Here is a 16,606-nt window from a genome sequence, read left to right as displayed (position 1 = left end):
CTGCACTTCTTCTCACCTACATATTGGGAACATAGTTGTAAAACAACATCAGAGCTTCTCAGCAACCAAAGGAGTGAGAATTTTCACAGAAGAAGCTGCAGACTGAAGGTGGGAAACCTACTCTGGGTAGGTAAGTATTACTAATAGCCTTCCCCTATACAATGACCATTGGTTTGATAATTTAAATGGCTGCCATATTTGTTAATATAACTTAAAGACCCCATTTTAGTCCCCTAAAACAATGAGCATCACTTTAAGGATAATGAAGGGAGGTTGATATTACTCATTGAATATGAGCATTACAAGAAATAGCATAATGAGAAGGCGGCACATTACACTTTCCTCATTATATTGATATACAGTTAGGTCCAGAACTATTTGGACAGTGACACAATTTTTGCGAGTTGGGCTCTGCATGCCACCACATTGGATTTGAAATGAAACCTCTACAACAGAATTCAAGTGCAGATTGTAACGTTTAATTTGAAGGTTTGAACAAAAATATCTGATAGAAATTGTAGGAATTGTACACATTTCTTTACAAACACTCCACATTTTAGGAGGTCAAAAGTAATTGAACAAATAAACCAAACCCAAACAAAATATTGTTATTTTCAATATTTTGTTGCGAATCCTATGGAGGCAATCACTGCCTTAAGTCTGGAACCCATGGACATCACCAAACGCTGGGTTTCCTCCTTCTTAATGCTTTGCCAGGCCTTTACAGCCGCAGCCTTCAGGTCTTGCTTGTTTGTGGGTCTTTCCGTCTTAAGTCTGGATTTGAGCAAGTGAAATGCATGCTCAATTGGGTTAAGATCTGGTGATTGACTTGGCCATTGCAGAATGTTCCACTTTTTTGCACTCATGAACTCCTGGGTAGCTTTGGCTGTATGCTTGGGGTCATTGTCCATCTGTACTATGAAGCGCCGAATGATCAACTTTGCGGCATTTGGCTGAATCTGGGCTGAAAGTATATCCCGGTACACTTCAGAATTCATCCGGCTACTCTTGTCTGCTGTTGTAATACTATTGTATGTTCTGAGGATTTCGATAGCGTTAGGGCAATGACAACCAGAGACGAGTTCTTGGTACAAGATGTTTATAATATGTAACCACGGTAGGTACAGAACGGAACAAACACAGCAGAACAAACACACGAAATACTTTCCCGAAACGGAGCGAAGGGAATTCCCGGGACCACGCACCGGACTCCCCCAGGGAGACCACCAGAGCGAACCCCTATACAGGGACTGTCCGGCAATCACCCCGGAAGGCCTAAATGCGCAGCAGCCGGGACACAAGGGGCAAGTGGTAAAGTCCAGGAGTGTCCGTACGGGATGATAGTCCAGAGTGGTTACCAACCAGAAGGAACCGGGCAGAAGTGCTGAACACAGACGGCAGACGGAGTCCAGGCACAGCTTGAAGAAACCGGGTATGGTCCAGAGTCGGTCGGCATTCTTTCAGGAGGATCCAAAGGCAATCAGGAATTAGAAGCAGCAAGGCAGGAGCACACAGCAAGCAGTATACTCAGGCACTGGACTAGGCTTAGAGGCGGCCTTTTAAGCAGCTGGACAGGAAGTAGGGCAACAGAACAGTAAACTCCATGTTAACCGAGGGCAAGCTTTTGTCAAAAGAGAACTGGAAAACCCGGAAACCTGACAGCTGTTATGTCATCAATAAACACAAGTGACCCAGTGCCATTGAAAGCCATGTATGCCTATGCCATCACGTTGCCTCCACCATGTTTTACAGAGGATTTGGCGTGCCTTCGATCATGTGACGTTCCTTTTCTTCTCCAAACTTTTTCTTCCCATCATTCTGGTACAGGTTGATCTTTGTCTCATCTGTCCATAGAATACTTTTCTAGAACTGAGCTGGCTTCATGAGGTGTTTTTCAGCAAATTTAACTCTGGCCTGTCTATTTTTGGTATTGATGAATGGTTTGCATCTAGATGTAAACCCTTTATATTTACTTTCATGGAGTCTTCTCTTTACTGTTGACTTAGAGACAGATACACCTACTTCACTGAGAGTGTTCTGGACTTCAGTTGATGTTGTGAACGGGTTCTTCTTCACCAAAGAAAGTATGCGGCGATCATCCACCACTGTTGTCATCCGTGGACGCCCAGGCCTTTTTGAGTTCCCAAGCTCACCAGTCAATTCCTTTTTTCTCAGAATGTACCCGACTGTTGATTTTGCTACTCCAAGCATGTCTGCTATCTCTCTGATGGATTTTTTCTTTTTTTTCAGCCTCAGGATGTTCTGCTTCACCTCAATTGAGAGTTCCTTAGACCGCATGTTGTCTGGTCACAGCAACAGCTTCCAAATGCAAAACCACACACCTGTAATCAACCCCAGACCTTTTAACTACTTCATTGATTACAGGTTAACGAGGGAGACGCCTTCAGAGTTAATTGCAGCCCTTAGAGTCCCTTGTCCAATTACTTTTGGTCCCTTCAAAAAGAGGAGGCTATGCATTACAGAGCTATGATTCCTAAACCCTTTCTCCGATTTGGATGTGAAAACTCTCATATTGCAGCTGGGAGTGTGCACTTTCAGCCCATATTATATATGTAATGGTATTTCTGAACATGTTTTTGTAAACAGCTAAAATAACAAAACTTGTGTCACTGTCCAAATATTTCTGGACGTATCTGTACATGCTGAATGGCAAAGGGTTATATGTTCCCCCTTCTCATTCTACTGATCATAATGTTCACAAACAAGTGGTAAAATCAGCCTCCTCATTTAACCCTTGTTATACATGAAGTGATGCTCATTGCCATAGGGGCCAAAAATTTGGATGGTCACCATCTTTGCTATTATCAGGGTAATGCTTGTTGTGTAGAGGAAGGCATATATAGTAGTAGGATCTTCCACCTTAGGTCACCAGCTGGGTCTATGATCATTACTCTGTCCGCTGGTCGGAAGCTCTGATGGCTTCACTCTCAGCGTGTCACTGACAGGAAGTTCCGGATGGCGCTCCTCTTAGTGATGCACCAGGAATGGAGGTGTTGTCTGCGTGGTCACCAGGCTGGCACAGTTCTGACCATCTCTGTAGGCATATATTTTTCCACTTTTTAAAGACTATGTCAGAGCCTTTTTATGACTGGGGAGAGTCATAGTGGGTTGAGAGTACATTCCCACAAAGTTGACTGAAATAAACTGCTCAGTTGAATATGTATCCAAAAAAAAGTAAATCCCTATAATAATTAAAAATTTTAAAACTGTTGCCTTTTTGATGGGTACACATATTAATCCGTAGTTCTTACCTATCATTTTCCGACACCAACCTCAGTTGAATAATAAAAAAAAGATCTTAAGGTGCGAGTAATTTCTGCACCCTGTATCTCCACTATAAAGTGGAAAGAAAAATGTGGTAATATTTATTACTTCAAAAATATGCAGGAATGTATAGTTCATAATGTAAAAGCCTGTGAAAGGTGCTTTTTAAAAGGAACCAACCACTAGGATTTTCCCATATAAAGAAAAGTCAGTGCCATACTGTCACTAGTATGGTGAATGAACTCATACCTTTACTTTTTAGATTGGATCTTTATTTCAGAAAAGAACATTGATAAAGGTCCAGGAATTGATGTATTGCATGATTGACGTGTGCTATGGGGCAGGCATGCATTAAAATAGTGTCGGAGTCAGTGCATGAGCGTACACGATCTCCGGCGCCATTTCATTGAAGACACTGTGGAGAAGACTATGAGTGGCATTGGCGCATGCGCAGATTTTTTTTTTTCTTCTGTGAATGCGTTGATGCCGCTCATAATTTTCTCCACAGTTTCTGCAGTAAAATGGCGCAGGAGATCACGGTGCGCACATGCGTGGACTCCAGTGCCATTACAATGAAGACTCTAGCAATGTGCATGCGCCGCCAACAGCGGCAATGGCAGCACCATGCAAAATTAGAATAAAGAAAAAGTTTCAACCAAAAGGACGCCTGAGGAGGAATTTACACGTAGGACCTGACCCACAAAGGGGCGCCCTGTTGCACATGTCAATCAAAGAATTCACCAATCTCTAGACCTTTATCAAAGTATTTTTCTGCAATCAAAGATCCAATCTGAAAAGTGAATGTATGATTGTAATCCCTATGCTAGTGCCAACATGGCACTACCATTACTTTTATGTGGGAAAATCCTGGTGGTTGGTTCCCTTTAAGTGGATTAAGATAAGTTAACATTACAAAGGCCATCGAATGATCTTGAGTTAGATGTCAAATTACACTTTTCTGTGCAGTGATATCTCCGTGCTGTGGTCTATGTCTTTTAACCATTGCTACATCGATATATAATTTTTAAAACGCTACACTTTTAAATGCAATATGCTAATGGCACTCGGCTCAATCTCTGCTGCAAGCGTAATCCGATTGTCATTCCTTGTCCTCCAACTATTTCACATGTGAGAATCGGAGCACTGATGAGGAGGAGAGATTCATTTTTCCATATACTCCCACCCATAGACTTGTGTGGGCGTGTTCTGAGAGATGCTCCCAATCACAGCATGCTGCGACTTTTTGCTCATGCTGAATCGGTATGAGAAAAAAATAAAAATACAAGATAAATAAGTAAAAAAATAGCATTTCAGACCTTCATCAATGATTATCATTGGTCCAAGTGCAATGTGAGATTTTCTCACACAGCACGTTTTATTTGAACGTTAAAGTGAGCAAGCCCTAACAGTGAACCCAGCTGTATTCAATCCCTGGCAAGATGATTGTGACAGCCTGCTTTGATAATGTACACTGCAAATCCAGCTGTCAATCACATTGCAGTGACGTAATTACAGACATGCTCACTGTACAGTAAGTGATTATGTGGAGGTGGTTCGAGGCAATAGTCGCAGGCGAGGGCTCAGTCCTTCAGTTGTCCAGACGCTGGCCACCTCCAGAGTCGTGGTTACTGTGGTCCTGGCTGGTTGTGTGGTCTTTGTGTGTACAGGCCCTACCTGTTTAGGCTCTTCTGCTGACCAAGATTCTTCTGCTGGGGAGTCACAAACACAGATACTGATTTCTTTTTCAACAGTCTTTTACTTAATATTTCACACATTAATTCCAACACACCATCACTTTGGGCACAATACTTAAACAAGTCTTTTACATTACAATCAACCTCAAGGCACAGTTTCCCTTTAGGCTGATCCATCGTTCCTGTTACCATTGCTCTTTATTACTCATACTCCTACTTGCTGCCTGGCACCACAGTTTCAAACAGTAAAGTCATAGAGTCCAGCATGATCATGGTCTCGCCCCCCCCCCCCAAGAGACTTGTTCTGTATAACAGTTTTGATGGCCGTTGGACAAAGCTCCTCTACTGTACTCTCTAAGCTGTCCTGTTCACTCAGGTATATATTAATATTCCCCCTTTTAAGGAAACCTCTCTAGAGTTTGGGTCAGGTACTCCTGACTTGGGAACGGAGGTGACCCTCTACCTGTCCTTGACTGGAGTCCTCCTTGCATACGTTCTTCCCGGTTTGACCCTAAGGGTCAGGCCTTAAATTCATCAAACATCCACCTTCTTCAGCATAAGGTATCTGACGGGTTTGCACACTTATTCTTCTTGATAAACTTTCCACTAGTACAGCTTTCTAACTATTTCTCCGGCTGTTTCCTGCAGCTGGCTCCTTCTCCTGTGGGCAACCCACAAAACTTAACTGTTCCCTGCCTAAGTCATCCTGTCACTAGGCAGAACCTATTATCTTTACTGGGAAGCATTATCTAACTTGGCTACTAGCTGGCCACACTTACACTTTATGCATAATTGCATTGCATACTTAAACACAATTCACATTATTATGATTCCGCAATGATCAGTGTCTTCAGGGCAGGGATCCATGGACCTACAAACCCTTTTATTGGGACGGTAAGTTCACTTTGCACAGCCCCAATGACTGGAAATGATTGGCTGTTGGCAGAATAAAAATTCTGAAGACTAAAATTTTTGAATTTAAATGCTATTAACATGCAGATTAACCCTATATATGCAGATAAATAGTGTTTCTGTATGTGTCAGGCTTCCTTTAAGGCCCCATTCACACATCCGTGTCTCCGATACATGTTATGTCGGTTTTCACACATACCGGAGACACAGGGACACATATACCCATTAAATCAATGGGTTTGCGCACATGTGCATGTTTTCCTATGGACTGTGTGTCCGTATGGAGCATACATGTGTCCGTGTGCTCCACACATCGACATGTCCATTTTTCTCTGGCAGCACATGACACCTACCATACACTGATGTGATCCGTGTGACATCAGTGTGACACGTACCGGAGAAAATGACGTGCCTGTGAAATAAAATGATTTTTTTATACTCACCTGTCTGCAGTGCTGATGTCTTCGACACTGCTGTCACTTGCTTCTGACCCCCGCTCATTATGCTCATTGCATATGCACTGGACCGGAAGCAGCAGCAGCGCTGGACACAGCAGCACCATGGACAGGTAAGTATAGAAGATCATGTTATTAATGTGCTATGGATGTCACATAGATAGCACACTAACAGCACCCGCTAAACACACACACGGACACACATACGCACCTACACCACGGACCATGCAAAACATGTGTGTTTTGCATTGATGTGTGAAAGAGGCCTGGGGCCCATTTCACACGTCAGTGAAAAACACTGACGTTCTTCACTGACGTGTAAAACACGCACATGTCCCTCCGTGTTCCGTGATTCACGGTACACGTGGCTTGTCCATGTGCAATCCATGATCCGTGATTGCATATGGACATTACTCCCCTGCCTTCACTGCTGCTGTCCATGGTGCTGAACTCCTCGGCTCTCCAGCATCCGCCCACCGCTCTCAGCACCTACCTCCTGGTCGTCATTTTCTGCTCTCATGAATATTCATGAGCCAGGCAGGAGCTGCCAAGAGCGGAGCAGGCACAGCGAATCACAGGCAAGGTAAGCTGAAAATTTTGAATATTTAATATGTCCTTGATTTTCTGGTACGTGTTTCACTGATCACACACGGACCACACCATAGTGTGGTCCGTGGGTCATCAGTGATGCCAGAGAAAAACTGATATGTCTCTGTGCAGAATCACGGCCAAGGGTACGCGCTGCACGGAGACACGTTCAGTGAAAAATCACTGATGTGTGAGCAGACCCATTGATTAGAATGGGTCTGCGTATGTCAGTGATTCTGGTACGTTTTAGGCCTGCGACACACATCCGTGCCGCCGACACGTGTTTGTCATTTTTTACACGTACCGACGGCACGGAGACACGTTCAGCAATGCTACCATATTGTAGCAGGCACACACACGTAAAACCACACGGAACGTGTGTCCGTGTGCGTTTGTACGTGTGTGCGTTTTTCAAAGCGCTGACATGTCAGTGTTTTCTCCCGCAGCACGGGTGTCACATGGCCCGCACCCGTACCACACGAGTGTAGTGTGGATGCGGTCCCGTGTGACACGCGTCGGAGAAAACACACGTGTCAGTGAAAGAAAAACAAAACATTAACTCACCTTCTCTAGCCCTCCTGTCTCTGCTGCTGCTGCCTCTTGCTGCCGACCGCCGCTCATTAATCTCATAGAATATTCACTTCACTGCCTGGCAGCAGCAGCAGCTGGGAGACGGGAGGGCTGGAGACCGAGGATCAGCACCACGGACAGCAGCGCGGACATCAGGAAGAACCAGGTGAGTATGTTAATTACCGGTTCTACGTGTGCTATCGCGGATAGCACATGTAGAACACACGTGTCCCGCACGTACCAGAGACACGTACTTACCTGCACGCAACACGCAGGGGAAATACGTGTCTCTCAGCACGTGCGTGATTTTCACGTGAGTGTGGCAGAGGCCTTAAAAAAAGCACAAACGTACCAGAATCACTGACGTGTGAAATGGGCCTAAGAGATAGCAGAGCAAAGTATATGCCAGTAGCCACAGACGTCGGCAAGTCCACCTGGGTCATTTTTGAGCACTGCACAGGTAGCATCTGGAAACCTAACGTTCCCCACCACAGAGAATGGGAAACACAGTAGAACAATAATAGAAGTGAGGCCATATACTCACAATCAAAGTTCTTTGTTTAGCATGATTAATATGTTCTAATACTGTTCATTTAGTGCAGTCTAAAGTAATTAATCCTTCGACCTGTTGTTTAAAGCAAGTGACATCTAATATCCGCTAACATGTTTTCTTACAGAAGAGAAGCACATTATGTCAGCAGCCTCGAATGAAAAGCAATCAGGCAGATTTTCTCTCGGATTTATTACAAGGTGGGTTAAATTAATGAGAAGTAAAAGGTGTTTGAACTTAGTTGAAAGTCAAGTCGTTTCCTGTTCTGCTATTTGTAAAAATCCGAGTTTGGCAACCTGAAAAATACTTGTGTCAAATTTACCTCTTGGTCTAAAGTTTTGATCACACAGCATTATTCAAATGCCTACAAGTGAACAGATGTGTTTCCACTGTACATCTGCGGTATAATTATTCTCAATTTATGTGCTTCCGGAAATTATGAACTACTTGTGTTCTTAACCGAAATTACTGCTTGGTTTGCCATCGAAAAACAGACCACCAATGCAAGCAAGCATCCTCCTAGTCTGTAAAATTAATCTTTATTACAGCTGTGACTTTGCAAACAGCAAATAGTAACAATATTTTACATTTCCCTGGAAGATAAGACTGTGAACATCAAACTCTATTATCTTACAATTTTTATTGAATTGTTTTTTCATTGCCTTCATCCCAATATGATTTGTAAGATGAATTGTATAATTCCAATTGTTATTTATGAACCCTTTTCAGGGAGCAGATTTGTATCAGCACTACAGTCAGAAATCAAGCAAAAGCATAGACACAGTGCATAAGATTACATTTTATACTGGATTGCTCCAGTCTCCCAGTTATGTGAAATCCACCATTATAAAGCAGACCAGGTCTAAACAGACTATTTTTATTAAAGTATTATCTTTCTACTAGACAAGGACAATCAAGGACAATGTATGTGTTTTAGAAAGCAGAGCTATAATTATATCTGTCAGAAATATCTCTACCCATGGGAATATTTCACATGTTAGATCTCAAAAGTACTGTACCTCTGTGTTCTATATTCTACATATATTCTGTAAGTACATATATTAAACAGCAGTTATCAAAGGAGAACACTAAAACTCCGGGTCGGACTAGGACTAAAGGGTGGTTTACACGTTGCGACTTCGCTAACGATATATCGTCGGGGTCACGTCGATAGTGACGCACATCCGGCGCCGTTAGCGACATTGCAGCGTGTGACACCAAGGAGCGACGATCAACGAGCGCAAAAAAGGGAAAAAACATTGCTCGTCGACACGACGCTCCTTTTCCAAATATCATTGCTGCTGCAGGTACGATGTTGTTCATCGTTCCTGTGGCAGCACACATCGCTATGTGTGACACCTCAGGAGTGACGAACATCTCCTTACCTTCGTCCACTGGCAATGAGGAAGGAAGGAGTTGGGCGGCATGTTCCGGCTGCTCATCTCCGCCCCTCCTCTGCTATTGGACGGCTGCCGTGTGACGTCGCTGTGACGCCGCACGAACCGCCCCCTTAGAAAGGAGGCGGATCGCCGGCCAGAGCGACGTCGTAGGGAAGGGAACTCCATGTGACGGGTGTTAGCGATGTTGTGCGCCACGGGCAGAGATTTGCCCATGACGCACAACCGACGTGGGCGGGTACACTCGCTAGCGATATCGGTACCGATATCGCAGCATGTAAAGTACCCTTAAGGCCTCCTTCACATGTCTGTTAAAAAACACACAGTCCGTTTTGTCCATCCGTGTGTCTGTTATCCATGTGTTAGTCGTGTGCCATGCGTGTGTGTGATATCTGTGTGACATCCGTATGACACGTACCTGAAAAAAAGCATGATACTGAAATGAAAGTTGCTTTTATGTGCAAATGATGTGCAAAGATATATACATGGATAAATAGATAGATAGTAAAGCTATTTATCCAAAAAATAAATAATTAAAGCAAAAAATGATGTGGGTTCTCCCCTATTTTTCATAACCAGCAGAGGTAAAGCAGCAGCTGCATCCTGCAATCCTCAGCTGTCTGTTGTGCCTTGGCTGGTTATGAAAAATTTTAGGGGAACCTACACCATTTTTTAAAATTATTATAAATAATTTAAAAAACAAAGTGTGGGATCCCCTTAATTTTTCATAATCAGCCGAGGTAAAGCTGACAAGTGAGGATTGCAGCCTACAGCTGCTGCTTTACCTGTGCTGGTTATGAAAAATAGGGGGGACCCCACATCATTTTGTTCTTTAATCCTATCTGATGTGACCCCTCTCCACTAAAGATGAGCGAAACCTTCAAAGTCCGGCTCGCCAAGCCTTACCGAACAAACGATACATTCACCAAATCCTTTGCCCAACTGTAATTTTCTAACCTTATTGATTCAATTGGAGGCCAAACACAAGGCAGAGAAAACACCTTTAGGGGGATTGAAAAGCTTCCAAAACAGCAATAATACATTTTACAGCACAGCACTACTGTTTTGGCATAGCCATTAGCTTCCTAGACTATTGACATAAGAAATAGAGAGGTGGATGAGAGACAGGTGTAGGGCTGATGCTAATATACTCCTACCAGTACAGACAAGACACAACTTGGAGACCTACCTTGGAATCTTGATATTTAAAAACATTGCAGACACATAACAGCATCAGTTACTCCCCCCTTCTCCATAGTGTGTTTGCATACCAAGCAAGTATGCTCCATGCAACACACAAAACGTGGGCTGGCATTTCCATTTTAACAGGTGAGCATACAGCGACCGTGTCTTTTGCAGAAGCGCATCCAGGCTGGAATAGTACCTTAGAAATTTCTGTACAACCAAGTTGATCCATGCAGTGAACATGCAATGTTGCCCAGGCGTAGTGCCATTACCAGGTTTGCACCGTTATCGCATATTTCCTTCCCTGACTCAAGTTTCAGTGGAGATAGTCATTGATCAATCTGTGCCTGGATAGTGGTTCACAACTTTGCAGCTGTGTGACTGTGTTCTTCAATCCATATTAATTTAAACACTGCCTCATTGCGTTGACTTACACACAGAATATAGCTTGGCATTTTCAGTTTAAAAAATCAAGAGATGCATGAGTGACAGGCCTAAGCCTCTTGCTCCTAGAACCCTGGCATTACAGACAAAATACAATTTGGAGGCCGTAATTGAAGACTCCACATTTCCAAAAATAAAGGTTAGGTAACAGGAAAAGTGAAAACAATTGGCATAGACTACAAATAGTCCAACAAAGCAACCTGGATGCTTGGGACCAGCCCTGTAACAAGACTTAAACCAACATTTCTACCTTCACCAGAGAAAGCAAGATGACAGACAGGCATACGCCTTTTGCTCCTAGAACCTTGGCACTACACACAAAAGACAATTTTGAGACCCTACTTGGAATCTCCACATTTCCAAAAGTTAAGATCAGGCAACAGGAAAAGTGAAATTAATTAGCGACAGACTACAAATAGTCCAACAAAGCAACCTGGATGCTTGGGATTGGCCCTGTAACAAGGCCTGAATCAACATTTCTACCTTCATCAGAAAAAGCAAGATGATAGACAGGCATAGGCCTTTTGCTCCCAGAACTATGGTATTACAGGCAATAGACAATTTTGAGACCCTGGTTGGAGTCTCCACAATTCCAAAAATTAAGGTCAGGCAACAGAAAAAGTAGCAACAATTGGCACAGACTACAAATATACACTATTGTTTGTGTTGCACACAGCTTTCCCTACTCTTCATGTCCCTATTCTACACTATCACTCTCCTATCTATCTCAACTACCTATCATGAAATCCTTAGAAAAACTGTCTGCTAGCAGTGGTGACAGTAGAGGCAGTAGCAACTTCCCTAATGTTTAACATTCACAAAATGGCACCAACGCCGCACGTCTGCATTTTATATCCAGACAGACGTGACTTAGGCAGCCAATGATACAAGACCTTGTGTCTGAATGTTGTGGATGTTTGCTGGGCCGTGGTTGACTGCAGCAACATCCGCAAATAATGTTAAGGAAAAAAATGGAACCTTGTGCGTCTGGCTTTTCTTGAGTCCCCACCTCCTACTCTCATTAAACACATCCCCCAATTCATCATACAGTACCACAATCCTATCCAAAAGAATAACATGTTATAAAAAAATAGCAACATTGTTTTAAAACAAATCAGGGAAAAGCTCGGGCTCTTACTGAACTTGAAATTAACAAACCTTTGTCGAACTGGTTCACTCATCTCTACTCTCCACCACCGCCACAGCCCCCTTACAGAGAGCCAGGTAACTTACATTTCGACTGTAAGACGTAACCCCATTTTTCTCCTCAATTTGGGGAAAAAAAACTTAGTCTTTTAGTCCAAAAAATACTTTACTCATCAAACTAGTAAGAAACTATGGGAAATTCCAGATCTAAACCATGTACTTCTGAGGTTACACAGGGTCAATGTAAAATAAGTAATTATATTTCTATAGACTACATCCATTTAACATAAAATATTGCATTTCAATGTGAAAATATTGTATCTGGGAACACCCGTATATTCTTTTTTATTGAGAAAAAGACAGAATAAATATTGACTTTGCTGACTTCATTATTAAAGAATAAGCCACGAAGAAAATCATGTTCAGCCCCTTTAATTCTAACACTTCTGATTAAATATAGCTATAATTGATTTACAGCATTCAGGGTGCGAGTCTGAGGGAAAAGCTTAAGAAAGTTGTAATAATTGTTTAATTCGATGTATGCTGTGATTGTCAGAAGTAGAGTTGAGCAAACCGGTCCCGGTTCGGCTCGAGGTCGGTTCGCCGAACGGAGCTCCCGTTCGAGTTCGGTTCGTCGAACGTTCGACGAACCGAACTCGAACTGCATAGGAAACAATGGCAGGCAATCACAAACACATAAAAACACCTAGAAAACACCCTCAAAGGTGTCCAAAAGGTGATAAACAACTCACAACACAACACAAACACATGGGAAAGTGACAAGGACATATACTCATGCGAAAACAAAGAGCTGGACAAGGAAAAAGAGGAGGAGACACATATATGAGTATATGCAAGGAAACATCGATGCCATTACTGTGCAACTTGAGCCCTGCTCATTTTAGGCTTCCAATCTGGATAAATTGCCTGAGCTCGACACGTACGCCTTGGGGATCTTGTCGTGTCCTGCAGCCAGCGTTCTCTCGGAACTTGTCTTCAGTGCTGCTGGGGGTCTGCTGGCAGATAAGCACACGTGTCTGTCCACTGACAATGTGGACATGGCTCTCAGAGGACTTTTCTTCCCCTGGGTCAGCCAGGGGACGGGAAAGGCACGCGTATTTTTGAGAGTGCTTCATGCAAAGCATCTTTTTCATCTTGAAAATTGGGTCAACTGATGCCAGTCAAGTGGGGTGTGTGTGGCCCAGTTAGTGGAAATGAGGGAGACTGTGGTTGGAGTCCCCTCGCTGTGTTTCTAAAAGAACCAAGATGAACAAGTCATGGCTCTCAGAGGACTTTTCTTCCCCTGGGTCAGCCAGGGGACGGGAAAGGCACGCGTATTTTTGAGAGTGCTTCATGCAAAGCATCTTTTTCATCTTGAAAATTGGGTCAACCGATGCCAGTCAAGTGGGGTGTGTGTGGCCCAATTAGTGGCAACGAGGGAGACTGTGGTTGGAGTCCCCTTGCTGTGTTTCTAAAAAAACCAAGATGAACAAGTCATGGCTCGAAGAGGACTTTTCGTCCCCTGGGTCAGCCAGGGGACGGGAAAGGCACGCGTATTTTTGAGAGTGCTTCATGCAAAGAATCTTTTTCATCTTGAAAATTGGGTCAACCGATGCCAATCAAGTGGGGTGTGTGTGGCCCAAATCGTGGCAACGAGGGAGACTGTGGTTGGAGTCCCCTCGCTGTGTTTCTAAAAAAACCAAGATGAGCAAGTCATGGCTCTAAGAGGACTTTTCTTCCCCTGGGTCAGCCAGGGGACGGGAAAGGCACGCGTATTTTTGAGAGTGATTCATGCAAAGCATCTTTTTCTTTTTAAAAAGGGGGTCAACTGATGCCAGTCAAGTGGGGTGTGTGTGGCCCAGTTAGTGGAAACGAGGGAGACTGTGGTTGGAGTCCCCTCGCTGTGTTTCTAAAAGAACCAAGATGAACAAGTCATGGCTCTCAGAGGACTTTTCTTCCCCTGGGTCAGCCAGGGGACGGGAAAGGCACGCGTATTTTTGAGAGTGCTTCATGCAAAGCATCTTTTTCATCTTGAAAATTGGGTCAACTGATGCCAGTCAAGTGGGGTGTGTGTGGCCCAGTTAGTGGAAACGAGGGAGACTGTGGTTGGAGTCCCCTTACTGTGTTTTACATGCTTTTAGAAGGGCATGACATGGCTTAGAGGTTGACTTTCAGCATCTGGAAACTGTTGGCTAACAAAATGCTGCCTTTCCAACCTTTATAACCGAGGATTTTCGAGACCTTATGCCCATCGCAGTGCCCCAAGAGCCGATGCCCAGGCGCCACTCCTTCTCCAACAAAGGCGTGCACGCGCTACACCAGCATATCGCACTAAACATCACTGATTCCTTGAGAAACTCTGTGTGACAGGGTGCTTTTCACCACAGATAATTGGCCCAGTAAGCATGGACAGGGGCGTTGCATGTCGCTGACTGGGCAATGGGTTACTGTGGGGAGAGATGGAGAAGGGTCTGCTGTACAAGTCTTGCCGTCCCCACGAGTTGTGTCAATCCTTCTGTATGTAGAAGTTAATACACTGCTTCTGCCTCTTCAATCTCGTGTGGGTCCTCCACCTTTGCCCAAACCCTGTGTGGTCAGGCCACCCTTCCTTGTAACTGCGCACAAGGAATACCACACACCTCCTTACTATGCTGGCAGCAGAGCTCAATGCCATCAGGCGGTCAAAGGTTTACTTTGAAATGTATGGGAAATGTGAGTCACACCGCTGAGAAGTTGTGGACGGTTAGCTCTGGAGACCGAGTTTCATCAATGGTTGTCTCCACTCAACCAGCAGCCAGGGAAGGCCGGGTGCGACAATGATGCAAACATGGGTGCGGCCCTTCGCTGTGACAATGTGACACACGTGCCTTGTGTGGCTCACGTGTTGAACCTGGTTGTCCAGCAATTTTTAAAGCACTATCCTGGCCCACATGGCCTTCTGCAAAGAGCATGGTGTATCGCCTTCCTTGATCCACACACTCAGATGGGCTGTAAATGATAGGCTAGAGGGAAGCCACTCCCCAAGCAGGACCCCTAGAACCCTGAAACCCTTTAACCCCTATACAGGAATTAGGAATTGCACAGGGCCCAAGGTGATTAATACCTGTGGAAGGCTGCAGTTCCAGAGAATAGTAGTCAGGCAGGGTCAAAACATTAATTGAGGAACAGGAACAGAATGGGACGGCCAGGACTTAATCAGAAAACAAGCAAAGGTGAAATGCGGATCGGCCAACAAGGTACATAAACAGCAAGCAGGAAACGTAGTCAGGTAACAAGCACACAAAATCATAAAACTGAACTGGGGGTAAAAATAACCAGAGGTTCATAGCTATGTCTGGCAGTGGTCTGCAGACAGGATGGGCATAAAAAAGGGTGTCTTCCCATTGGTTGTAGCTGAATGATGGTACTTCATCTATGAGATACCCACCAGCTACATTCAGCCAGAGATTCTGCATCTGTCAAGGTAATGCAGCCCAGTGGGTGAGCATAACCTGCGTCCACCTGCGCCGCTGGCATCGACTCCTCTCCCATCATCAGCACTATGCATGAAAGGAACACGTTGTCACCTGGCGACCGGAGTACAAATTGACGGAGCGGACTCCATTGGTGACTTAACAGCCGTGTGCGGCAAGGAAGGGGAAGGGGGCCCCTTCACCCCCGGCCACTAAAACACCCTAATGACCGGGCCATTTTTTGCAATTCTGACCAGTGTCACTTTGACAGGTTATAACTCTGGAACGCTTCAACGGATCCTGGCGAATCTGAGATTGTTTTTTCGTGACATATTGTACTTCATGTCAGTGGTAAATTTAGGCCGATATTTTTTGCGTTTATTTGTGAAAATGTAGGAAATTTGGCGAAAATTTTGAAAATTTCGCAATTTTCAAACTTTGAAAATTTATGCCCATAAATCTGAGAGATATGTCACACAAAATAGTTACTATATAACATTTCCCACTTGTCTACTTAACATCAGCGCAATTTTCGAAACAAATTTTTTTTCCGTTAGGAAGTTAGAAGGGGTCAAAGGTCATCAGCAAATTCTCATTTTTCCAACAAAATTTACAAAATAATTTTTTTTAGGGACCACATTACATTTGAGGTGACTTTGAGAGGCCTAGGTGACAGAAAATACCCAAAAGTGACCCCATTCTAAAAACTACACCCCTCACACTGCTCAAAACCACATCCAAGAAGTTTATTAACCCTTTAGGTGCTTCACAGGAACCAAAGCAATGTGGAAGGAAAAAATGAAAATTTTACTTTTTAACACAAAAATGTTACTTTAGCCATAAATTTTTCATTTTTACAAGGGAGAAAAGAGAAAGCACACAATACAATTTATTGTGCATGTTCTCCTGAGTACGCTGATACCCCATA

General features: G+C 43.9%; 1 long non-coding RNA gene across 1 annotated transcript in view; it reads left to right on the top strand.

The window, feature by feature from the left end:
- Window positions 1-8,255, top strand: part of LOC142301729 (uncharacterized) — a 93,538-nt gene extending 85,283 nt beyond the window's left edge. The window contains exon 4 of the long non-coding RNA XR_012752873.1: window positions 8,182-8,255. This is a non-coding gene — a long non-coding RNA (uncharacterized LOC142301729). The remainder of the gene's footprint in view (window positions 1-8,181) is intronic.
- Window positions 8,256-16,606: the final 8,351 nt, after the last annotated feature.

The sequence above is a fragment of the Anomaloglossus baeobatrachus genome, chromosome 4 (assembly GCF_048569485.1).
Source record: "Anomaloglossus baeobatrachus isolate aAnoBae1 chromosome 4, aAnoBae1.hap1, whole genome shotgun sequence".
Taxonomy (NCBI): domain Eukaryota; kingdom Metazoa; phylum Chordata; class Amphibia; order Anura; family Aromobatidae; genus Anomaloglossus; species Anomaloglossus baeobatrachus.
The sequence above is the reverse complement of the archived record's forward strand: the minus strand, read 5'-3'. Positions and strand labels throughout refer to the sequence as shown.